This window comes from Lolium perenne, chromosome 5 (assembly GCF_019359855.2).
Source record: "Lolium perenne isolate Kyuss_39 chromosome 5, Kyuss_2.0, whole genome shotgun sequence".
NCBI classification, from domain to species: Eukaryota; Viridiplantae; Streptophyta; class Magnoliopsida; order Poales; family Poaceae; genus Lolium; species Lolium perenne.
The window spans coordinates 115,845,745-115,867,287 of record NC_067248.2 but is presented as its reverse complement, the minus strand read 5'-3'; the positions used below and the strand labels follow the sequence as shown (position 1 = coordinate 115,867,287).

The following is a 21,543-nucleotide window of genomic DNA, read 5'->3' as shown; positions in this document are numbered from 1 at the left end:
AGGTTGGAAATTTGTACGTACATCAAAGGTACGATTGCATGATTCAGAGATTCACTTCCAAGAAATCCATTCAATAGTGAAGTAATAGGTACAAAAGACATTGCGATAACATCAGGTTCTGCTTGAACACTATTCAGCCACTCGCCCTTATATCAGATAGATAGACATATTGGTCACAATCAAGCCCTTATATCAGATAGATAGACATATTGGTCACAATCACGCTTGTATATTAATAGTCACATCAGACAAGTTCCAACGGATCAGAAACTCATAACTACGTAAATGCTATTCATAAGTATATAGAAACACAACCTGAATTTCCATGTATTACGCAGTCGTAGCTTAAATATACTAATGGTTGGGGCGCCCCATGGGGCGCCTCCTCACCGGTCCTTAGCGATCGAATCAAGGAGCACACAAATATGCTAAGTGAACACCATGATCCAATCAAGGAGCACACGAATGTCCTAAGTGAAACCCTAACAGCAGTAAAAGCCAGTTCACCCCATTTCATCAGCCAACACACATAACCAAACCAAACAAGGATGTATTGTTCCCATCACAATAGTAGAGGAAAAGGACATGACACTCAAGTTCCTATTTGTTTATAGCACACATATCTACAAGCGGGCACTGAAAATGCAGGCTTCTATTTGCTAGTGGTTGCGAACAACGAAGCTTGATTCTTGCTGCTCTATGATCATATGGTGAACTCGGGGAGTGTCGTGGGCTTCAGGATGTTGTCAACATTATCGAGCGTGGCCACCGATCTTGTGTCTCACGAGTGCTTGTTTCTGCTCCTCCTTTGACCACAGTACCGAGAATCTTCCCTTTACACTGCTTCTTCTCCTTCACGTACGAAGAAAAATGTGCTGCAGCGACGAATGAAGGGTCGACACTGCCGGCCACGCGATAGGGACGGTGTGGGCTGTGTTCAAGATTCGGCCGTCCATCTACCCGAAGCTCGGTGGTGTTGGCAACACATCCTTCCCGACCACTTCTACAATATCACAAACATTGCATGTTGATACCGGCATAAGATATGTAAGTTAGCTACATGGTGTAATCAAGTACCAGAAGAAAATAAATTCATTTTTACTTTCAGGGATAATATTCAGCCACGCAGATATCCCGTAAAACTAAGAGTAAAATGCATCAACAGTCCCACAAGTTACCAGCAATGTTCGAAAGGATCCCGAAACACAGGAAATGCATCAAAACAGTCCCAAAACTTGTCCTCCAAGTCCATATACGGTCCTTAATACGTATAGAGGTGACGTGGCTATACAAATGGACCCACATACTGATGTCTGATGCAGTCCTGGATGGCCCACGCCAGCCGCACGGTGTGCAGATGGACTGGCTCGAGCATGCGTGCTCGCCTCGATGGATTTGCACCTTCAAGATATCAAATTAAATTTAACATGCACCGCAAATTGCTTGGATTTCTTATTTTGCCTTTCTTTTCTGATTAACAAACAAATACATCACCAGCTGTATATATATGCACATACATGTACATGCGTACAGCGTACGTACGTGATGTGTGCATCTATGTCAAACATGAATCCTTAGGTGGTTAACAAGATTTCATGCATGCCTTGGATCGCCTCCTCCATGGCTGCACTTGTCGCGCGCCCAACATATTTGCGATCTACGAGCAGCCTGCAGGTCTAAGAGCATCTCATGCAGAGCCCGAACTCGCGGTCAAAACTGTAAAATTTTGGCGAGAATAGGGGTTCGGGTCGAAACTGGGCCAGAACGGAGCCCAAACTCGCGGCCTGGCTCGTAAAGCGAGTTCGGACACCCCGAGAAATTCATCGGTCGCCCCTTATTAAAAGGATTCGGGGAGCCCAAACTCGCGGCCTGGCCCGTAAAGCGAGTTCAGACACCCCGAGAAATCCATCGGTCGCCCCAAGAACTTTTTCCGACGAGCAATCCAGCGAGCCCCGAGCAGCGATCCAGCCCCCGCGTCGGCGCGATGGCGTCCCATGGCGGCTCCGAAGGCCGTGGCGCCGGATTGGGCGGTGGCGACTCGCCGCCGCATCCGCCCGTGTTCCGCACCGAGGCGGAGCGGTGGGAATGGAAGAAGTCGGAGGGCGCACGCAAGCTCCGAGAATACGAGGCGGCCCGCCGGGAGGCCCGCGTCCGCCGCGTCAAGGTCGAAATAGTCGAGTTTGACACCGACGGCGCGTGAAGCTCGTCCACAACAACATCGGCGCCGTCTGCCGCTGACACCCTGCGCCACCACCGGCACCGCCGCGCCCGTAGGTCACTATATTGGCCGTATTTTGCTTAGCTAAAGTAGCGCTCGTCGGTGTACCAGTAATATAATTTTAATTTGTTGAACAATGTAAGTTTTGATGCTCAATCGGAGCATCAATTTCATGTCAAACTATGATCATCGCCTAATTTACCCGCGCCATTTCGAATTCCGCTTTTCAATTCCACTTTTACGGTTTCTAATCTGTGACAACGGTTTTCCGGCCGTAAACACGAGTTCGGGAACTGAACTCGCATTTTTCAGTTCACGTGTTTATGGGCTCTGCTAGAGATGCCAACCAGACTGTGCCGAGACTCCGCCTGCTCCGACGGCAATTTAATTCAACTGAAATTTGCACACCATAATTTGGGACCTTAATAGTTACCACTTATATCCAGCAAATTTCATGACAAAACAAGTTGGAGTAAAGCTGCACTTTATATCATATATTATAATTAACTGCTAATATTACTACGTATCGATTCAAATTTTGGGCATAACCTCCACTATTTTCCCGAACAGCTGAAATAACCAACAGTTTATAAACCTACTATGAATACAACACCATCACAAGTCTAATCTTGCAAGTCAAGAATTAAACATACAAGTCTGACCACGCAACTCCCAGGAGACCATCACAAATAGTACTAGCTAGCTAGCTGCATCACCTCGTCGCCGCAAGCTTCTCTAGTTTGGCAGAGCATGCGACCGTCGCGGGCCGACCGCTTCAGTAGTTTAGTGGGTCTAGTTACATTGTCATGTCATCTCTATACGTATCGAGGACCGTATGCAGACATTGAGGACAAGTTCTAGGAGTGATTTGATGCATTTTCTGAGTTCTAGGACCTTTTTAGACATCGTTGGTAACTTCTGGGACTATTGATGCATTTCACTCTAAAACTAATAATGAGAAACAACGGAGCAAATGAAATGTATCAACCGATAGACTATTTGACAATAGCAAGTGTGTAACACAATGTGCTCCGATGAGATCATGTAATTACTTATAATACATTCATCAAATTCATGGCACGAAATATTTGACGTGGACATGGATCCCAACTATAAAATTTCAGCAAGTATGGTGGCAATTAGCAAACACAAAGCAGGTTTTTTGTTCACTCCACCATGTCGAGGTAAGCTTAACCGGCATGCAGACTAACCATTTTTGCTCTAGGGAGATTGATGTACTATTCACCATGCATGAATTAACTATGCATGTGATGGCAGTAGCTCATAGCTCAACTAACATGGCAACCTCATACAAGGAAAAGCAACAGTTATTAAATAGGACTGAAGCATGCCATAGTGTGTGTAGCATGTAGAATGAAGGGGGCAAAGAAAAGGAAAATTGCCCGCCAATTTATTTCCCTTGTTGAACACTAAAGTGTAGACCCCAATACTTTCATAGGCATGTTCAAATATTAGGGCTAGGCATTTTGCTGTTGCCTAGTAAAGCTGAAAAATGAACCACTCACTAATATCGGGCTACTGAAAAAAAAAATAGTAATAGTACCAGAACATAGTGCAAACTGCGACATCTTGATGTATTTCTTTGATCTATCCAGGTCTTTTTTTGCCCAAACTTACTTCAGAATAACCTCCTCCATCCAAGTTCTGCAAGGAGCAAGCTTCGGCTCAGTATTATCAAACAGTGATGTCGATTGGAAATTTTGAAGCAGTAAACAATACAAAAAAACATTCTCCAGCAAACCATGCCAGACTAAAAGCCAATGATCTAGTACATCAAGTATTTCACTCCATTTATTATACACCACGAGACAACTGATAATATCTTCTCCTTTCTAACAGAAATTATAATGCAAAAGAGAGCTGAACCCATCGCAATGCAAATATTAAAATAGAATAAGCAATAGAGGAAAACAAGTTTACATAGTTCACATAACGTTTTTCAATAATACAACAATGTGGTTTCTTTGGTCCAATAAGATAAATCAACCCAAGTATGTGCATCAATAAAGGTGAAGTAGCTTACGTAAATAACAGATAAAAATGCAGTGCTAAATTATGCATATCACCATGGTGAACATAGATCCTTATATCATCCTATTTACCTGGAATAAATAGATCTATAAATGACCAATCATCGCCCCAATTACGCCTGTTGACACACCATGGGGAGTTGGTAGATACATTAAATCTATCACCAACCTCAAAAGAAAAGGCGAAAAGGCATTGCAGAAAATGAATATAGTGCAAAACTAACTTAAGAAATTTAATACAATGGACTTTTAAGATAAAACATGTAGGCGCTCACATTCCTCTTATTTTTAGCAACTTCATCCAATATACTCCGATCTGACCTCTACCATCCAATTGTCCTGGTGTTAATAACCTACATTTGGCAAAAGCAACGATCTTGCAGCATCTTGATACCGGGAAGGATCTGCAACAAAAGTGGCCATAAAATATTAAGCTCACAAAAACAGTGAGAAAACTGATAAAATAAATACCCCAAGTAATAACTCTGGAAAAGATCTTTCTTAATTTTCAACATAAGCAACATTAAGTTTTTGTTTGCAAAGTGAATATTGATCAATTTGAGAAACTAAAGAAAGACTATAATAGAGCCTTACCTAACCTGTGGTACTTCACTACACCAGGTACGTATATTCTATGCCCTTTTAACAATTTATCTGATTTCACAAACAAAGATTTTATCTGCTCAAAACAGCTTAAAACAATATCCATTATACATAATTACCAAGTAGCACAGATAGTTCACTCAGTGCACAGAATAGTAGATGCATTTCTTCTTGCTTGCTTAGTGAGAATGTCAGGAAGTGAAAATTGACGCAAATGTAGAAGGCTAGAAGCATATACCTATAGATTTATTTATTGGGTTGTCCAAACTGATGACTTAAAAGAACAAGGTAGAAACTCAAGGTGAAAAGCTATGCCTGTAGAAACAAAATATTTAAGTAAGCTGGAAGACCCGATGCACACAAAAATATTTGAGTAAGTTTAAACCATTGAACATAGGAAATTATCTAATGACATACATGAGTACCAGATAAAATCTCCTACTGTTAAGAGAATAAATGATTTAGGGTCAGTACACATGTACCTGGCGCATAAAAAATTTATCCTCCATACCAATGGAGACAAAATCTGAATAGTAGAGCCTGAAAGATCACTTGAATGAGCAGCAAATTCTAGCACATGACTTCTCCAAATGAGAAGCAAGTAGCCATTTCCCTGTTGATGCAAGCATGAAACAAAATAAGGGACTAAAACATCATGATACACCTATAGGAAGAAAAGGTTGTCCAAAATGTCTCAAAAAATCCATCTGTACATTACTAACCAACAAAAGAGTAAATGTTACAGTACTGCCGTATATCACATATCAACAGCTGTTGACATACTTTTGAGAAAATGTCTCTATTCCCCCCCCAAACCAGAGTGCCTAATTACAGCCTACAACTACATCATCAAGCCCAAAACCAATAATAAACCACTGTCAATTTAGATGCTTCAATCACTACACAATGGAAAGAAGAAACAATCAAAATATACCTTCAATCCAACAGTTTCATGGAGCCCCGTCAGCGTATCTCGACATCTACAGCTAGCATCCCCCGCCGCGCGTCCTCATAGGCCGCACCACCTCCAGCAGCCTCTCATTCGTCGTCGTTGTGAATCCCTCCGGCATCCTCCCTCCACCTCCACCTGCACGTCGAGAATTGGGGCTCCTGCTCCGGCGTTTCTCTGGCCATTAGGTTGATGGGAAGCAGGCATGCCGCGTGAGTGACCAAGGGCGGAGAAGATCGATGGCGATGTGCAGGGAGGGAATGGGGAGGGCAAGAGACGGCAGCAGCCAGGGGACGGGATAGGGTTTGTGACCACTCGGGCTACTCCTTTTCCCCTCTTTACATTCTTTTTTTATGACTGACCAACCAATTACAGATTGACACGTGGCGCAACAGATGGAGATAAAAGAAGGCCATCGCCCAGTCCCGCACAGGTATCGTGGATAGCCTGAGAGGCTCGCTAGGGTGGACTAGAAGCCCACTTGCTTGTTCTCAATAAAAAATAGATGGAGGAATACACATAATCAATTGAACAATAAAAGATAGAAGCTCACCTGTAACCTGAAGGTGCACGTGCAAGAAAAATGCGTGATTTGTTCTCAACTAGTACTGTTAAGTCCCACGGTGCAGCTTCAAGATGCATATAATCACGAAACTGATAGTTCTAGAGGGCCCACGGTGCAGCTTCAAGATGCATGTAATCACGAAACTGATAGTCCAACGGCAGGATGCTCCTAATGTTCTTTCAATTCCGGCGGTTCAACTGCACGGTGCTCTAATAAGTACGTAGTTAATCTTAATAACTGTAAGTCAAAGAAAAAGCTCTGCACATGTTAACTTACCTAAACCACAGCAGCCAGATTCCCTTGTTGAATCACTTTGCTCGAATCGGAAGTCCCAGCAGTAGCATTATGATCCCCTCTTTCAGACGATCCACTTGCTACTTGGGATTCTTCCAAGCTCAACTCAAGTTCAAAAAGAACTTGCACACCAACTTTCATTTGGAGGTCAAAATGTCCTTCTACTTGCCCGTGAACAATGACAACTATTATTTGCCACATTGGCCACCACGGTGTGACAAATGATAGAAGTGAAACAAAAAGTATGGCAAATACTAAAATGCCCTTTTCAGTTTCAACATTTGCCTGGTTCACCGACATGCCATGGGCAAGTCGGAGCTCATCGAATAAAGGGATCATCACATCACTCTCATGACGGACCAAGTATTTGCTGACCTCGCCTTGGATCAACAAACACTTGGTGCGCCATTAGAGTGTTGTGATGACCCCTTTATTCGATGAGCTCCGACTTGCCCATGGCAAATCGGTGAACCAGCCAAATGTTGAAACTGAAAATGGCATTTTAGTATTTGCCATACTTTTCGTTTCACTTCTATTATTTGTCACACCATGATGACCAATGTGGCAAATAATAGCTGTCATTGTTCACGGGCAAGTAGAAGGACATTCTAACCTCGAAATGAGAGTTGGTGTGGATATTCCTTTTGAACTTGAGTTGAGCTCGAAAAAATCCCGAGTAGCAAGGTGATCGTCTGAAAACTTACACCCAACAATCTATTGAGAGAAAAGGGAAGTTAATTTCCTAAGTTCTAACTGTAGACACAACCATGAACTATAAACCGATAACAAGGATTCTGTGGGGGAAAAAAATAGTGCGAAAGGCATAACCTTGTTCTGTAATAAGCAACATCAATACACAACTAAAGTACTGGTGCAGAAGATCCAGTCTCTCTTAATATTTCTAATACGTATGCAGTTTAAACTTTTAATGTTTCATGTCTATAGGTAAGAACTGACATGGATAAAGTACTAGCAGCTTGCAAGGTTGGAAATTTGTACTTACATCGAAGGTACAAATTGATTGCATGATTCAAAGGTCCACTTCCAAGAAATCCATTCAATAGTGAAGTAATAGGTACAAAAGGCATTGAGATAACATCAGGTTCTGCTTGAACACTATTCAGCCACTCGCCCTTGTATCAGACAGATGGACCTATTGGTCACAATCACGCTTGTATATCAGAGAGACAGACATATTAATTGTCACATCAGACAAGTTCCAACGGATCAGAAACTCATAACTACGTAAATGCTATTCATAAGTATATAGAAACACAACCTAAATTTCCATGTATTACGCTGAGTAAACCAAAGCATCCCTCGCTTGCCGGTGAGCTAAAGTAACCGGTATGAATCATACATGTTGTTGAAAAACCAAAACAAAATAAAATAGTCTTGGCTAGCTAATAGTGTACATAGGTCAACTGCGATAGCATGTATTTCCACATAGGAAAACAAGAGTAGTCCGTAGCACAATATTACATAACATGGGTGAGAGGGAACCAAGGTGCTCTGTAGTCTGTACAATAATATCTTCAAGTCTTAGTGATTCGGTCTTACAACTAACATTACTCCACTGATTGGTCAAATGACCAGCTTGGGTTTAACATGCTTGATGCCCCAAATACGCTAGTGTCATCCGCAGCAAAAGCAACCTGATCTTGTTACCAAGGAAGTAGACATGATGCATCTTATTCCGATGAAGAGCAAAAGAAGGTAGGCAACCTTAATACCCTCTGTTATTTTGGCTAAGTTTCTTTAGGGCATACTTATTTCAAGTAAAATCAGCTATTGCCTGCACTTTCCTATAAGAAAATACTAATGATATAAAAGGAAAAACTACACACAGAGTTGGCTATGCTAATTTAAATGTGCTAGAGCAGATTCTTTTTGAAAATCAATAGCTGAAGGTAAGCAAAATCACAAAGAAAAATTATGGTCACGAGTAGTGAAAATTAATAGTGGGAAGTTTCAGGAGGGTTCAATTACCTTAGAACATAATTGCCCAGGAACATGAATGGTGAACACTGACATCATATTTCTACATCACCACCATTGGCATTTCATCAATCAAATCAAGTTCCTGTCGAACAAACTTTTATTGAAACGAAATCTAAGAGTAACATTGTCAAGCATAAAAAATAACTTAAATTGCAGCGAAACCTAAGAGTCACATTATCAAGAAAGCATACTTCAGAGTACATTTTTCGGTGAAGGGGAACTTTAGTACACCATCTGTCTATGATAATAAGTTTGAAGGATGCCATTAAAATGGTTTATTTTTTAAAATACCAATATCCCTTGTACGGAGAAAACATACTCAATGTGCAAGAATAGTATTAAGATAACAGTGCATCTTGACTCATAGAATCTTCGCGATGAAAAGTACATTAATAATTTATATCTGGAATATCCAATGTGAGCAAAGGGAACATTCATAAAAGAACCTTGTAGTAACCGGAAAACAATGTGCAAGTAACCGATGTTGCACACAATATGTGTGACCTAACATATTTTCACTCTCAAACTTTCTAAATTCACTCCTTCGTTATTCAAATCCTCTACGGAAAGCAAGGTATTAACATTTAGGCATACTACTGGACACCATAAAATAGAAAATAAATTGATTGTACATGCAGTAGGCTGTAGGCATGAAGATCCATCACAAGAAATGATAAAGAAATAGAACAATAGAGCACACTCATTACAGATTCATTTGGCAGATAACAGAAATCAGTATAATAACAAATCGCAAACAAAAAATGAACAACCTCTGACAGATTATGTGAGGAAATCTATGAAGTGGGCCAAAAAAGAATTAATTTCACCAGATGACGCAGGTTCTTGGAAAGGAATACTTGTTGTTATAAATAAAAAATAGTCGCTAGACTTAATTTGGATGAACAACATGACTTACTGTTACCCATCTTCCCCCGGATAGGGGGCAACAAACAAAGTACAGAAGCAAACATGTCAGCGGCTCTCCACACGGTAATATTCGGTCATACCTATAATGCATAACAAATGCTTTGTTTACGAAAACTATCACCATAAACGCAACTCAATATTCAAAGGCTAAGATAAGCCACGAGAGCATATATATACATGATTCATTGTCATTTACCATCTCATTATGATAGTAACGGGTAGATGTAGAGAAAATCCTCACAGGAAACCCTTGTGGGAAGCATTATTGTTTCAGAAAGTGCACTGAAAACATGGAGGATGGTGTTTATCAAACCAGCTGCATGTTATTTTTGGAGGGGAAAAATACATGACCGTAAATAGATGAACAAGATGAAAGTGCTTTTGCCCTGGATCATTTGCCAAAACTGGAATGCAGCCACAAGCTGTTTCCAACACAGAAATGAAATAATCCAAGGATCCAAAATTTCTATAATCAGAAAACAAAGCTACTTCCTCAAACGAGAGGGGTCACCATCATATCAGAATCTAAACCATGAACTTTAGCTTATTGTAGTATTAAGAAAAACTCGAGGAAAGCAAAGATTTATCAAGCAAAGTAACGAAACATATGTCGATTTTATACACATACAATCAACCATTTCTCTTACTTAGTGAATAGTAGTGGCAGCAGAGGTATTCTGGTAAACACTAATTTAAACATAATGCTATATTCTTTTTTGACTAATTCAAACATAATGATATATTCTTTTTTTTGCGAATTCATAGAGCTTTACTGGTTATCTGATAGGATTACAATCACTCCAAAGAGCATATAAGTAGATGGTCCTACATGAGTGCAGATATGCCAAAATGTCAGTGACACAGTTCTCGATGTAATTGCATTAATATTCCACTCACATTTGACAACAAAAGGCATAAAAGTAGAGCAGTAGGCAGTATAATGGGAGAAAAGAGAAAAAAATCTTGCGACATCCAATTAATGTGATATACAAATTGGATCTGCTTAAGTACAATGACCAAATATGGGGTAAGTGTACTCCCTCCGTTCCTAAGCTCAGAACTATCAAACGAGCAGCAAATGCTAAAAATCTGTTTTTAGATAACCTTAGAAAAGTACATACATGCCCTGAAAAGTGTTTTGCCTTGAAGCTAAGAAAAATATTTCCAATGTGTGCTAAGGAAAGATAAACGTTAGTAGTTCAGTACCAATGGAAAGATAAATCTTAGTTGTTTAGTACCAATGGAAGTAGTCTTAACATTGTAGAGTGCATTCCCTGCTTAAGAATTGCTAAACTGTATTAAACAAATACGCAGACTGCATTTTTACTGAATATCAAATCTATGAACATGAAAACTTTACAAAAATTGCAGGGTAGTATTCACAACACTGAACACCGTCTACTCAACAATATTAAGTTGGTCAAGGTGAACTAACATTTCCTATCCTTGGAGCAATCCAAGAGTGAACACAGAGAAGAACAATACATTCAGCAAAAAAATTATTGGGCTGCTCTGCAGTCACACGCACACGCACTAACCTAAAGCAAATGAATTTTCGCGATTGGTCTTTGATTTGTCTGGTAAATAGTGAAAAGAGTCTTTTCGAACCATCAGCAAACGACACAAGAGTTGCTGGTTTCATCAATGCCCACTGGGCAGACCGACTCCCTCTGAAACCTTTTTTTTAATAAATAGAAGATAGATAACGATGCTGCATAGCATAAATTGTTGAGAACATGATATTTATTAACAACTACAGACAATGAAACCAAATGCTTGTAGTTTATCATTCAAAGAAGGAATATCATGATTAAATTACAACAGAATGGGAGCATGCACCTTCTTTTAGGCAGAGAATTAGGGAAGGTCATGCATCTTCCCTTAGCAATAGCCTGACTCAAACTTTCCAATGGTAGATCAGTTCCATCGATTGCTTCGTACCTTTTTCTAGCCGAGCTCTGATATTTGTGAAATATACCATGGTTTTTAGGGCATTAAGGCGTACTAAATGGTTCTAAACCCGCTCTGAAGCCTAAGAGTGTGCCTAAGCACCTAAAGTGGGAACATTTCCAAGGCACTGCTACGCCTACGCGTCCCAAGGCGGACACTTTAAAAAGCATGAATATGATTTTTTTTTAAATATGTCACAAAGAAAACTAAATAAAATATTCTTTTTGTTGGTCTCATGTGAGAGTCAACTCCTACAACTCTGTTTTATTCCCATAGAGCAGAGATGTCAGCAGAATTATTTAACTAACCGGTTAATACATGGCAATTATAGGCAACCAATATGACTAAGCATTATGCTATTAAAATGGGAATATATATCAATTATGTTGATTCAAAAGGTTTTTCTCATCTACAGAGAACAGAACCATGAACTCACCAAGAATATTTCTAGCGTTGCATCTCCGTTTGCAGAAAAAAAATGATAATAGCATGGGTGGGAATAGTTTCTCCATCAAGATTACCTATTTATCCAAGTGGTTTCCTAATAAAGGTTTAGTTTTGTATCAAAATCCTACCTTTCTGGTACACAAGCATATCTATAAAATTTATGAAATTCAAAAGAGAAGCATAAAAGCAGTATGACTCAGGGAGCATGACCTGGCTGGGCCAACTAACCGAGCTGCAGCACATGTCGTTGTGTCACCCCAACCAACATGTCTTCTCTGAATGAATAGTGAATAAACTGTCACTGGAACAGATAGCAAAATACGTAGTTCAATAGTAAGAATTGGTATTAAAGGGGAAACACAGGTAAAGTGCCAGCATAACAGTGCAACAAAAGTGCATGTTTATTCAAATAGAATCTGCATGGATGAAGATTATTTTAATAAGATCAAAAGTGATAAACATTGAAACAAAGTGATTGAAGGATACTCATAAATAACAGGCCGAGATAACTGCGAAAGATGCTCTAGATCATCACCGTCGCGCCACCTTGCCCTTGTCAATCAGCCTTTAGCAGCTCTGAAAAAGGGGGAAACAGAGAAAATAAGGGGGATCATATCATAGATTCAGCAGTAAAAGAATTTATCAAAGATGAGCTATATAACAACTAACAGGCTTATAAGGATATATGTAATATTTGTTGAATCAAAATCAGCTCAAACCTTCCTCATAAACGATGGCCAGCCTGGCTGGGAAGTGAAGAAGTCATGAAGGCTGAAGTCAAGGGTGTCGCTATTGACCGTGTCACCACCGGAGAAGAGGAATCGTGCACCTGTGTCGAGGGCGTCGAAGAAGATAAGCATCTTGCAGAACACGTGCGGTATCCTCGCCTACCGCTTCACAGCGTCGACATCCTCTCCTAGATTCAGAGGCATTTAGGTTTACACACAAATCATGTAGTAAATTTACGGCTGTAAATATCAGGTATAGATTCTATAATAAGCTTATCCTAAACTTAAAAGAGAAAGGTGGAAGATTGGAAGAGAACACTACAATTCTCATTGTCAAATTACAGCTCCCTGCTCGGCATCGCTCTCGAATAGGAAGATTGCAGTTAGTGATAAAGTCATCATATTATTCAATCCCAAGAACACACAAAAGGGACAAATTTTTTGACATACCTTCTGGATGGCTAGGACATCACTGTGGAGGAGATCCTGTAGAACTCAACGACATCTCGAATTGGTTCACCAAGACCTGCTTCAAATGTTAAAAAAAGAGAGGAAATTAATCAAACGAGGTTGGATTAATTATATGCCATAACTGGATGGGGAAAAGAGAGGACCTCTGGTGCAAAAAAAGAGTCGTAGCTTCTTGCAGTTGTAGCCATCGGTGTTTGAATCTACCACCACCCAAAGCCTAGCTGCATAAAATAAAAATGAAGAGTAAATTAGTGAGACAGAAATTATAGGGAGGAGCTCACGCGAGAAAGTGTAACCAAAAGAGAGGAGAGAGACCATGATGTAATCTCTAATGGGGGAGACAGGCTGTGAAAGTGGAGCAGAGTGAGAGAGATTGGAGGAGGCTCACCTGCCCCGCTTATTTCTTCTGGCCGATCTCCCTCAGCGAGGCCACCATCTCTTGCCTCCAGTAGCCCGCGAATCCTAGCAGCTCCCCTTCCGACCGGCATGGACGACGAACCAGACCGGTCTCGAGCGGCTTCTCTTTGTCATTCCCGGCCATGGAACAGTTGCTCAAGGACAGAAGGGGGTTGGCTGCAAAGAGCTCGAATGAACCCCATTGAGCTCAAGTTTTAAATACTCAGCTTCCAAAAAAAACCTGAATCGATGGGGTCATAAATAAAAACAACGGCAAAACAAGCATCTGACAAAGAACTAAGGCTACTGTTAAAAGGTCATAGCTTCAGGAAAACAAAGCCCAGTTTTTGGTTCTCGCTATTTATAAATTCACCCGCAAGAAGATCACCAAGCACACAAGAACATCATCAGGCAACAAGCTTTAAAAAAACATCATCAGGCAGTACATCAGCATAAATTAAAAGTTGCATATATCGCTCAATCCCTTCAACAATTAACGAAGTACTGTTGGAAAAAAATATTTAAGCAATACTGGACTCGCGATCTACTACGGAGCTGTTGTGAATGCATAAGGAATTGAATACCAACCTTCTGGACAATCCTTTTTCGCAGTTATCCATAAAGATGGCCGAAGCAACCAGTGGTCAGGCATCTTTGTGGTCAGAATCATCGACATTCCCTCTCCATGCTCATCCACCTCAAGGATACATACTCAGCTTCCTCTCCAAAATGCTCCACCTCTGAAAGCCATTGGCTTCAAAGAAACAAACCTCCACTCCAAGCTCTCCCCCCTCTAAAATCATAAATCATGTGTCAAGTCCATGAAAGAGCCATACATATAAATAAATCTAAACACGGTTGATCTGTAGTACTGTCTCATACTCACCTAACATAGTGGTCTCATTGGACAAAAATGGCCAAATTCAATGGCACTGAGCTACTCACAATTCTGTACCACACAATGCAACAACAACAAGATTAGTTTTAAGGAATTTGTGGCAAGTAGAACGACTTTCTTCTATCTCTCAAAAGGTTTAAAAAACCACAACTACCAAGTAGCAAGTAGCAATGTATTCTTCTAGCTAATAAGGAAATCATTTTTTCCATCATGTAGTATCGAACCAAGTATTCTAAAAATGGACCAACAAAGCGGCGTAAATAGCAGTACTTGACCCTAAGGCACTGCCGCTGCACTCTTCAAAGAGTTATTCTAAAAATTGTAGAATTGTGCAATTAAATATATTGTTCTAGTGCAGATATAAATTGTTCTAGTTTGTTAGTATGCAAGATCCACGTCATGTCAAAATGACGAGAGCTCTGGTTCTGCACAAGCACAATATCAGACACCCTATAGCAAATAAAATTGAAATGAAAATATGGGGAGGGGGAAGTAGCAGCTCAACTTGCACACATGTTGGAAGCACACAACAAAAACACACCAATCTGAATCTCACCACGATCTTCTCCACAGTGATACTTCTCAAACATTGACAGAGGGTTTTGGATATTAAGGATGCAATGGATCTGGTCTCAGTCAGCCTTACCCAGACCACCTCGACGTCCGGCAACGCTGCATCCAACCATTTGCTTGTGTTAAACGATAAGAAAAGTAAGGAACATGCAAAATTAAATAGAAAAACAGTAGCCTCTCATGTGAGAAAAAATAGCCCATGCTCCAGGCAGCCATGGCACGAGCGCTGCATCCATAACATCCATGATTTCGCCTCATGGACTCCACCTCTGCATCTCCCAACAAACGAATGTCTAGCAATAGAGAGACCATGAGCGGAGGGGGGAAAAGATGGGGAGAAAATCACCTCACTAAACTTTGCTATCCAGCTTGTTGCAAGTATCGAGATCAAAGCTTGCTTCAATAGCTGATGCCTTTCTCTTGCTCCCACTCCCATTACCATCAGATGGCAGCGGAATGTTCAAAGGTGTGTTGCTCTTGCTACTTGCATCAGCCTTGTCTTGTTCACTTTTGAGCTGAACTAAAATATCAATAGTAACTTTTGGACAAGGCTTCACTCCACCATCTCCCATCTTCAACAGATGTGCTTTCACTCTTGAGTAACTCCCAGAAATATCACGATCACAAAGCCTACAAATGCTTTTCGCATTGCCCCCTTTCCCTTTTCCAGTCTTGGCAATTTTATTCACGTACCTCCATAGCGGCCACTTCGGATCATAATTTTGAGGAATCACACGGATAGCATCTAACATCTGGAATACAGGGTTCGAGTTGGCCATTGCTAAATGCTAAACTACAAGAAACGGAAGTAGCTATGTAAGGCACGGACAGAGACAGTATTCAGATTTCAAAAGAATCAGAGAATGAGATGAGAGAACAGAGAAGAGAAGTGGAGATGGGATCACGGAGAGAAGTGGAGATGGGATCACGGACCTTACCTGCGTATTCCAGCGGCAGGCGGGCGGCGGAGGGGGGATCCCTTCTCCGGTGAGGTAATGCAGGCCGCCGGCGATCAGTTCGTGTGCCCCCGGTGACTCGGTGAGGAGGCGGCGGCGGCAGAGACCCTAGGTCTGAAGACGATACGATCAGGAGATGAATGGACGAGCGAGCGAAGGGGCTGCGGTGATGTCGCTTTATATGGACTCGTCCACGATTAGGGTATTTTCGTATCCGTAATGTATCCCAGTGTATCCCTCACGTATCCGATTAATTTTATTATTTTTTCAAATGAAAAATCGGCTGATACGGCTGGGATACATATCCGGCGCCGTATCCGTGCAACGTAGCTATCAGCTGCACACGCTGGTACGCGGAGTGCCACTCCCTGCTCCTCACGTGTGGACCTGACCACTACTCCATTGTGGAGTCGCCCCGCATTGCTCGCGCTCGATTCTGCCCAGCAGCCGCCCGATATCCACCCTTCTCCGTGCCTTCCTAGCCCAATTGTTGCACCTGACCACCGCGACCGGCTGTCCGGCGAGCCTCCGCCACCGCCACCGCCGCGTGTTCAGCCATCGAGCCAGCCACCGGTCTCATCCGTCAGCGCGTCCGGCCGTTCGGCGAGCCTCCAACGGACGAGGCATCGCCGCCGACCTCCTCCGTGAGCGCTCCTGTGGCAACTCCTCCGGCCCACGAACGTGGTTGTCCCTGTCCGACTCCATCTCGGAGGAGAGGCGGCGCGCCGCTAGACGCCATAGCGCGCACCCACCACCAGCCCACCACCGCGCAGCACCACGCCGGCTCACCGCATCGACGGCCGCCGCCTCCGGCGCACAGTGTACCACCGGAAAAACGAGAGGATGCGGTGGATTGTGGGGAGAGGAGAGGGGGCAGTGATTGGGGGAGGAGGAAGGAGCCGAGATTGGGGAGGAGAGGAGAGCAGGCAGCCGATTGGGCCAGGGGAGTGGTTGACCAATCTAGGGTTTCACGGTGCCCCCACACGTCTAGGAAAAGAAGGAGAAGAAATCAACAATATAATTATATAAACAATGGTCGCATATAAGAAAAAGGATTTCGAACTTGGGAGGAGAAAGGAACATCAAGATCATCTAATCTCTACAGAGAATAGCTAGCTATCAGGCTTTCACATAATTTCCTTTGAGAAAAACATGATCCAATTGGTGGAACCGCCACCGGCTGGTTCGTCGTGCTAGGCGCCACCGCCGGATAAGCTGGCTCGTCGCGATGGGCGCACCGATCAACACGGCGTTCAGCCAAGTGCTAGGGTTCGCTACCACGGCCCCTTGCCCTTCAATTTTCCCTTCGGCATCAGCCGGCGGCGCCGCAACCCAGGTTTCTCCCTACGTCGAGATTGGAGGGGGTCGCGGAGAACATCGTGCGTGGCGGCGTAGAAGCGCCAGCGCCGGACGGAAGAGGTGAGAAGCAGCCGGATTGCACGCATGAGTTTTCTGTTCATACTTAATGGGCTTATCTAACAGGCAAACTAGTTTGTCGGCCTGGTGAACCAGAGGACGTCCAACTCGGCCTACGGAGAACCAGCCCTGTAACGTGAACCGGCCCACGAAACGTGAACTGCGGGCGTAAACAGGTCCACGCAGCGTTTCAGAGATTTCAAACGATCTGCAGCGTTGAGCGTCTTGATCGGACGGTGAGGAGCGCCAAATCGCTGTGAGCCCTCCTAGCTGGTTAGGTTATACTGTTAACTAATAGCTACAGAACATAGCAGTGCCGACATGTGATGGTCCAAGCAACATATAAGCTCCAGACATTTTCAACTGGGTGTATAACATTTTGTTTGCTCCAATTGGGTGTACAGCATTTTGCAGATGAGCAGACCTACTAAATTAAAAAGTTCTTATGATTCTAAGTCGTTAACAGATCAAATAAGAAGCAGATGGGCATAAACCCTCCATTACAAATTCAAGTAGCCCACAAAATGGCTGTGAAAATGCCACAGGTGCTAAGTTGATCTCTAGTCTCGAGGAAAAAATAAAAGACACCCTCTATAGGCTAATAGCAATCCCCCCAGGTAACTCTATCATTGATACCCAAAATGTCTCGACCTTGCCATACAACGCCAATTACTGAAAAAAATCTAGTAAATTGTTAAGCACATAAACCACGGAATTTTCTTAAGACATATGGTTTCATAGTTCTACTCACGCAACATGGAAGATTTTGGAAAAACGGCTTGATTGCAAGACATCATTCATCTTCCTGTTAAAGACAAGGCTTCATTACTTCACAAAAAAAAAAAAAAAAGACAAGGCTTCATTGATGCTATAACTAATGATTGAGATGCCAGCAATCTAGAAGACTTTCATGGACAAAGCGTCTTGCTTGAGCATAGCAATCTATAGCAGTTCAAGAGTCAACACCACAACAGCTGATATATGTGCATGAATGCCCCGAAAAGTTTCCCCTACCAGGTTCTGTGAAATAAAAAATCCTCACTATGCTAATCATGTGACTTAAGGCATTAAGTACATTTACAACATTCACATGAATCATCCAAAAATATAATTCAGTGCTAAAAGTGAGTCATGACATAAACTGGTAGTGGGGTTTTGGTCTCAATTTGAATAAGAAATTAAACCGGTAAATACCTGCCCTTCTGGATCTCCCTGGGCACAGTCGTTGTCGGCCTTGACCGACTCGAACTGCGTACGCCCTAGCTGCTCGCAGAGGATAAATGATCCGCTCCCCTAGTGTAGCTCCAACAGTCATGCTCATCAGGACTGATTTGGATGTTTTGAAGGGTATTTCTGAAGATGATCCTCACCTAGAAGTGTAGCTTCGCGCATAGATATAGATCGCACAACTTACATACTTTGCTACAAGGCAGGGTGGGGTCGGCAGCAATGTCCTCTGTTATCTCTGACACTGATGCACCATGTGTATGGTACATGCAGTAGTTTTCAGCTACCTCCTGCATTTTTGGCACATTTAAGATCAGAACAGGCAATTGTATTTAGGGCATCTCCAACCGGCCGACCCAAACGGACGCGCTGGGGCGTCCGTTTTGGACTGTTTGCGTGACCGGCCGGACACGCGGACAGCGCCCCGCGTCCGCGTGTCCGTTTGGGTCGCACGCGGCGCCCAACGCGGCGACCCAAAGAGACGTCACGTGGTTCGTCTTCGTTGCGCGGCGCTGCGCCATGGCAGGCCTCGACGGGACAGCCATGGTGGAAGGTGGAACGCGCGGGAAAGATCCCGCGCGCACCAAGGTTCCCGCGCGCGCGAAAACGCCATTGGCGCGCGCTCGCGCCCTAGTTTCCCGCCAGGCCGCCGGCTATAAAAGACGGCCGCGGTCTCACACAGACCGCATCACCTTCCTCTCCCACTCCACCTTCTCCGGCGGCCACTCCACCTTCTCCGTCGCCATGCCACGCACCCTGCAGGCCACGTGGGCGAAGCTCTCCCTCGCCGCCCGGGCCAGGTTCCCGCGGACGGAGGAGGAGGAGCGCGCGGACTCGCGGTGGGTCGCCGACGACGAGGCGCTCCTTGTCGCTGCCGAGGCGGCGGCAAAGAAGGCAGGCGACGCCGAGATGGTGGAGGCGGCCGCGGACGGCTGGCACGAGACCGCGGATGGCTGGTACGAGGCCGCGGAGGAGGGGGCGGCCGCCGCGGAGGAGCCCGTCGACGAGGAGGACCTCGCGGCGGCGAATATCAGCGCCGCCATCGAGGAGCGTCTCGCCGATCTCACGCGCGTGGCGAAGGAGCACGAGGCCACCTGGCGGGCCGGCCGCCGCCGATTAGGCGACCTCCTCGGCCAGAAGAACGAGCTGATCGCTATGCGAGCAGCCCGTCACCTCATCCAGATGCCCTCGCCCGAGCGGCGCGCCGGGAGGATCTTGCGTCGGCGGAGCGCGGCCGGCAAGAGCGCATGCGCCGGCGGCAGAAGAACCACGAGGCCCAGGCCCCCGCTCGCGTCCGCCTGGAGGCGCGCACCGCTGTGGAACGCGCCGCCCTGCAGGAGCTTGAGGTATGCGGGAAGCGGATGGTTCCGCCGCAGGAGGCGGAGCGCGAGCGCGCCCGAGGTGCGCGGGCGGAAAGGAGGAGGATGAAGGCCTCCGCCGAAGCCGCCGTCGCCGCCGCGCCACCCAACTGGTAAGCTGGAGTGGAATCCTTACGCGTACAGGCCGCCCGCGTCGAGTGAAATCCACGGTCCCGACGGCGAGTCGGCAAGGAGACACCGGCGAGGCCGCCGGCCCCGTACGTAGTAGGATAGAAGTAGTAGTTAAAAAAATGTAATGGGTTCTTTTTAATGAAAACAAATGTTCATGTCTATGACACGCGGGCCAGGGGCGGACGCGAGCAACCAGCCTTTCGCGTATGCGGCCACGCAAACTCGGCCCAGATTTGGACCGGGTTTGCGTCGTTCCGGTCGCCGAGGCCATCCGTTTTAGGGATGGGTCCGCGCGCTGGGCCGGGTTTTTGTTCGGCTGGACCCATCCGGACGCGCGGGCGCGGGATGGGTCGCCCCGTTGGAGATGCCCTTACACTAAGCAATAGAGATGTACCAGTTTCGCTGGATTAAAGAAAACAAAAGAAAATAAATTGGATGTAGAGTTAGGTATTTTGACACTTGGTCATCTAAGCTTTTAGTTTCAGTTTTACTGCCAATCATTCTTCAGACATTGTGGCCTTTACACTCTAAATTGTAATCTTTAGTTGAAAACTGAATCAAGATAAAGTTAATAACAGAATAAGAATTTTTTCTTAAAAGATACAAGAATGTACCTTTTTCAAAAACAAAAAAAAAACATATCTAGAGTGCAATCTAACTATGTGTTTTTTATTTGAGAAACAAACTAACTGGGTATACTGAGCCAAAGAATAAAACCATTCAAATCAGTATTATCTTCTCACTATCAGAGGGAATCAAACAGAAACTTTTCCCTGCCAAACTGTAAGCCAAAACGGAACAGCGACCAGATGAGAATATCATTCTCATGGAAGATAGTCTTTGTTGTTTGTTCAACAGGAAAAGATGAAAACCCTTTGTTCTGCAAGATGCACTGTAAAAGTAAAACACTCAGTTCATTTATCACAATATCCCCATGTACAATAATGCAGTAGATGTATATGCTACTGATACATACACACAATTATGAATAAGCCTCGCTGAGGCGAACCTTCCATTGAGGTCAATTTTGTTCTGCAGACCATCTGAATTTAGGTATCATGACTTTTCCTTTTTCACTACATGGTGCATATGACGTGACATGAAACAAATTAGCACTAACTAATGCTGAATCAACCTCATGAGAACGTTACCATTGTAACTGAAAATTTCAGGGAAACAACTCTTCCACTATATCCATGCATTGTGCATGAACATACTGCAGGTTAATACTCGGGTCTTGTGGATCCCACCTTTTTATTCTTTAGTAGGGATCTCCCCTACTGTTTGCATAAAAGATACTCTAGGTTCTAACTCAAATGATCATGCACAGATTTTTTTACATGTCATCAAACAGACATGCAATATATTCTCTTATACTAAAAC

The 21,543-nt window shown here is 43.8% G+C and overlaps 1 long non-coding RNA gene across 35 annotated transcripts; it reads right to left on the bottom strand.

Annotated features, from left to right (window-relative positions):
- Positions 1 to 492: 492 nt before the first annotated feature.
- On the bottom strand, positions 493 to 16,190 carry LOC127299709 (uncharacterized). Of its 35 annotated transcripts, none has more exons than XR_007850578.2 (24): positions 16,010 to 16,189; positions 15,418 to 15,864; positions 15,004 to 15,170; positions 14,487 to 14,549; positions 14,189 to 14,393; positions 13,593 to 13,841; positions 13,348 to 13,425; positions 13,184 to 13,259; positions 12,725 to 12,921; positions 12,492 to 12,581; positions 12,216 to 12,306; positions 9,805 to 11,566; positions 9,598 to 9,688; positions 8,670 to 8,763; positions 7,684 to 7,851; positions 6,663 to 7,394; positions 6,375 to 6,583; positions 5,807 to 5,998; positions 5,355 to 5,485; positions 5,111 to 5,187; positions 4,545 to 4,673; positions 4,342 to 4,388; positions 3,783 to 3,883; positions 493 to 1,003 (listed from the first exon to the last, which is right to left on the bottom strand). It is a non-coding gene; the product is annotated as an uncharacterized lncRNA (long non-coding RNA). The 35 variants fall into 35 exon arrangements; XR_007850586.2 differs by having other exon boundaries at positions 12,541 to 12,581; XR_007850589.2 differs by having other exon boundaries at positions 9,805 to 9,890; positions 16,010 to 16,188.
- Positions 16,191 to 21,543: the final 5,353 nt, after the last annotated feature.